The sequence below is a fragment of the Equus przewalskii genome, chromosome 26 (assembly GCF_037783145.1).
Source record: "Equus przewalskii isolate Varuska chromosome 26, EquPr2, whole genome shotgun sequence".
Lineage (NCBI taxonomy): Eukaryota > Metazoa > Chordata > Mammalia > Perissodactyla > Equidae > Equus > Equus przewalskii.
This window is the reverse complement of record NC_091856.1, coordinates 31708643-31714117: the sequence shown is the minus strand read 5'-3', so window position 1 is coordinate 31714117 and position 5475 is coordinate 31708643.

Genomic DNA, 5475 nt, shown 5'->3' with positions numbered 1-5475 from the left:
CGTTAGAAGTGGTTCCTCTTGCCGTGGGGAGAGGCATCGTTGGAAGGGGGCATGTAGGAGCCTCTGGAGTCCTGATGATGGTCCGTTTCTGCTTCTGGGGCTTACTACACCATTGTGTTTGATTTGTGTTGCCAGATCTTTGATTTTTCTGAAGAGAAACCAGAGATACGCATTTTTATGTAAACTCTCTGGATTTTAAAAAGTTAGCAACAGGGGCCGGCCCCGTGGCCGAGTGCTTAAGTTTGCGCACTCCGCTTCGTTGGCCCAGGGTTTCACCAGTTCGGTTCCTGGGCACTCACTTGGCACCGCTCATCAAGCCATGCCGAGGCGGCATCCCACATGCCACAACTAGAAGGACCCACAACTAAAAATATACAGCTGTGTGCCAAGGGGCTTTGGGGAGAAAAAGGGAAAAAAATAAAATCTTTAAAAAGTTAGCAACTAATTGAACATTTTAAAACATGCTTTGTCAGCCAGGTAAAACATCTCGGCAGGCCACTTTCAGCCTATGGACCGGGAGTTTGCGGCTTCTCAGATAGGGAAATGATTTTCAATTTTTTTCCTGTTTTTTTCCCCCATTGATTACCCTCTTAACAAAATAAATCTTAGGCATAAGTCAATGATGTCAATACCGATGAAAAGCTGAGTTCTTGCTGGTGGAAGATGCCCCCCCCCCTCCCCGCCCCAGCTCCCTTCCATCCCTCCGTTCTTGGTCAGCTTCTGAGGAACCTTGAACTCCTTCTAAGACATTGTGAAAGCCCCAAGTGTCTTGGTTTTACAGAAGGGCAAGCTTGGACCTGAGAGAAGTGATTTTCCTAAGGTTGTGAGGAGAACTGCGTTGTAGCTGGAAGCAGGGTTCTGGCGTCACTTTATCACAGGGATGCACTTTCCTCCCAGCCCAAGTCTCAATGCTTATACCTGTGAAATGGCTGATAATACTACCTGCTTCTTTGTTTAGGATTTTCAGCTTGAGGACAAAGGGTCATCTTTTCTCTGGTTTTACTGCAGAAATTGTCCAAAAACAGTATGGGAAGCAAAAACGAAAACTCCCTTTTGATGAAACTGGAAGTCGGCTAAACCCCAAATCACAGAGTAGGTGGCTGGACAGACAAGGCAGTGGAGAAGGAACAGGATGTGTACAGGAAGAGAGGACAAACACCCTGGCTACAGATTTCTGGAAAGATCATCTCCGGATGCTGAGGGGCAAGCCCCAATCCCTTGCTTAGAGCAGACAGAACGGGGTGTACTGACAGGATGCTGCGCTGCGCTGGTTCCTAGAAACAAAGGAGAAGGGGCTTAATGAGAAGTAGCCCAGAGGAGCTTCGTAAGACAAATACAAATTAGAACTATCTTGAGATTCCTTTTTTTTTTCTTACCCAACCTGAGATCCAGAAGTTTAGAAACACCCTGCCTGCGAGGGGGTATAAGGCGAGGTACTCTCCTTCCTAGTGGCAGCTTAAATGGCTACAATCCCTTTGGAGGGCAATTTAGCTGTCAGAGTATCTATCAAAAGTGCAAAAGCACATACCCTTGACCCATAAATTCTCCTTCTAGGAATTTATCTTACAGATTCATTGCACAGCTGTGAGATGGCCCCCTGTAAGAGGCAATTCATTGCAACTTTGTAAAAGCAGAAGATTGGAAACAACCTAACTGCTTCTTTAGGCTTGTTCTCCAACCATCAAAGCAAATAGGGAACCAGAGCAATGGTGAAGTGAAATAAGCAAAGTCCTCAACCAAGTAGTTAGTATGTTACCATTTGTGTAAAAAGGGGGCTAGAAAACAAATACATGTTCACTTATTTGCCTGATACCTCTGCCGGAGCTCTTGAAGGCCTCCGGTGAAGATGACAACGTGGCCATTCCCAGAGAGGGCACTGGGTGGTGAGAAAGGAGAGGACAGAGATACAAGCGAGATGTTTCACTCTTAACCCTGTTGTACATTTTGAATTTTGAAACTTATGAATATACTACATTCAAAAACAACCATCACCACCAAAGGTGACCTGAGCTCCAGTACACAGAATCCCTTAGATCACCTAAGCAGAGCACCCACTTGGTACATGTCACCTTAAATCCAAACATGCAAGACCCCACCTTTCCTTTCCTCTCCAGCTTCCGAAATTTTAACTTCCTGGATTCCCAGAGGTGTTACCAGGCAACTATGCAACTCTGCTCTGTTCCAGAACGGGCTGCAAGCAAAATGGGGCAAGGCAAATTGCCTCCCTCCACCCCACCCAAAGGTTGACAGGTTCACGATGTTCCCTAACCCTGAGGCCAGGCTCCCTCTGGGAACCAGAAGTTTCCAAAACATCCAAAACACCGTATTGTTTAGTTATCTGTGTGCACAGCAGGGTAGCTATAAATAGCTACCATTTATTGAGCATTAGCTGTATGAAAGGCGTTCATTACACCTTATCTTTTCGATCCTTCCTATCAACCTTTCCAGGATAGTAGTATGTCCTTATTTTACAGATGGGAGAATCAAACCAAATGAAGAATCGACGTTCAAAGAGTCTTGCTCCAAAATCAAAGTGATAGAAGTAGAAGAGTGAGAATTTGAACCTGTGTCTTTCTGACTCCTCTGCACCACTTTTGGCCCTGATGTGATGCAAATGGGTGGCTACCCAGAGCCTGATTGTCAGGTGAGCCCAGAACACACCAAAGCTTGTCTCTGAGACAGGCAGAACCCCAAGAGACCATCTCTGGCCATCTCCTCGTGGATTTCCCTTCACACTTCTCAGCACAGAGGAGGCACTAGGATTAAGACAACCTTCTGTCTTTTTGTTTGTTTTTAGTTTTTCTGAGGAAGGTTCACCCTAAGCTAACATCCCTTGCCAATCTTCCTTCCTTTTTTTGCTTGAGGAAGATTGTTGCTGAGCTAACATCTGTACCAATCTTCCTCTACTTTGCATGTGGGATGCCTCCACAGCATGGCTGATGAGGGGAGTAGGTCCGCACCCGGGATCCAAAACTGTGAACCCCCAGCTGCTGAAGTGGAGTGTGCACAACTTCAACCACTCGGCCATGGGGCCGGCCCCAACCTTCTGTCTTAATTGAGTGCCAGAACCTGAAGGTCACTCGATTCCTCTTTCATTGTCCCCACCTGTGCGCTAGCTCCTTAGGACTCATTAAAAAGTTATAATAGCATTTTTATTAAAATTTAGAAAATTAAAATAAGGCAAAAAAAGAGATTATACACATATCCTACCATCAAGATATAGCAACTACTAATATAACCTACCTACATAATGTAACCTGTATGTCATATAACATGTATTTGTGTGCACTTAAAACATGGAGATTATAGTATAAAAATGGCGTTTAGTCTACTTTTTCCCATTAACGATTTTTTAAAACATCTTTTCATACTGTTTTATATTGGCCCGTGACAACATTTTTCATTGTTGCATTGTTTTCTGTTGGGTAAATGTGCTATAATTTATTTAACTAAACCTCAACAATGGAAATTTAAGGTGTTCCTACCATTTCATCATTATAAGCAATGTTGTGATGAATATCCTAGCAACTAACTGTGGCACACAGACATGACTATTTCCTAAGAATACATTCCTAGAACTAGAATTGTTGAGTGAGAAAGTAAGTAAAATCAAAAGGGTTTTTAATGTGTTGCTCAATTGTCCAGTTGCTTTCCTGTAGGGTTTGTGTATATTTCACAAAGCCTTGCCTCACTCTTTAAAGTTCCTATGTGTTAGGTGGAAAATTTTATCTCAGAGTTGGTATTACTAGTGAGACAGAACAATTTTTCATATGTTTCTTGACTGATGGGATTTCTTCTATTGTAAATTGCTCATTCATGTCAATTTGCCCAATTTCCTATTGGCATGTTTCTCTTTTCCTTGTTAATTTATAATTGTATCTTACATATTAAGCATGTAAGTTGCCTCTCTTATATATTGCAAAATATTTTTCCCTAGATTGTTATTTGCTTCTCATTATATTCTTAGTGATTTTGGGGGAAAGTCACTAAAGTATATTTTTATGTAATCAAGGCTCCTGATTTTTTTTAATTGAGGCAACATTGGTTTATAACATTATATAAATTTCAGGTATACGTCATTATATTTTGACTTCTGTGTGGCCTGCATCGTGCTCACCACCCAAAGTCTAGTTGCTATCTGTCACTATTCAAAGGATCCCCTTTACCCTTTCTGCTTTCCCTCCACCCCTTTCCCCCCGGTAACCACCAATCTATTCTCTGTATCTATGTCTCAGTCTTTTCTTTTTTGTTCAATGCTTTCTGCCATTGGTGATGCTTAGATAGAAATCCTCCATCCCAAGATGATGTAAATAATCACCTGTTTTTCATTCTTGTATTGTTATATCTTCCCTTTTTTTTGTTAATTTTTATTTATTTATTTGAGGAAGATTAGCCCTGAGCTAACATCTGCCGCCAATCCTCCTCTTTTTTTGCTGAGGAAAGCTAGCCCTGAGCTAATATCGGTGCCCATCTTCCTCTACTTTATATGCGGGATGCCTGCCACAGCATAGCTTGCCAAGTGGTGCCATGTCGGTTGGGATCTAAACTGGTGGACCCCGGGCCGCTGAAGTGGGACATATGTACTTAACCACTGCACCACCAGGCCAGCCCTGTTATATCTTCCTTTTTAACATTACAAGTTATGACCCATCTGAATTCATTCTGGAGTATGATATGAGGCAGGAATATAATTAGACCTTTTTCCAAATGATTGGTCAGTTGATCCAACATATTATTTTTTTATTCAATACATATTGATTAAGTCTTTTTGTGAGGAAGTTCCAGTTAAAAGGGATGGTGAATCTAAGGATAGATGGAACACGAGCCATCTCTCACTGAATAACTTTGAGATTCATCAGGTTTAACTTTACCCAGATAACTGTCTACATATCACATTTTTAAACAGAACTGGTGTGGCAATTCCTAACGTTGACAGACGTATTGGAATTGACTGGAAGAAAATCTGCTTATATAGAACCATATTCATTCATTTAATCAGTTAATATTTATTGAGTTTCTAAGACATGCTAGGCAGCAAGATTATGAGAAGTCTTTGAACAAAATACAGGTAATATGGTAAGGCCTTCCTAATGAGCCGGCATTTGGGCAGAGACCTCAAGGAAGTGAGGAGCAGGCATTGTGACTATCAGAGGAAGAACATTCTAGAAACAGAAATGAGAAGGGCTAAGCCCTAAGTCAGGAGTATTTTCCAGGAGAAGCAAGAAGGTCGGGTCATCAGAATGGGTTAAATGATGGGAGATGAACTCAGAGAATGTCAGGCTCCAGTCTTGTAGGACCTGTGGGCTATGATAGGGTCTAGATTTTTCTACACTGGGCATACAAAATTCAGCCAGCTGGTGATGTAGTGGTGAAGTTCACATGCTCTGCTTTGGCGGCCTGGGGTTCACGGGTTCAAATCCCGGGTGCACTACACACCACTCATCAAGCCATGCTGTGGCAGCATCCCACATACAA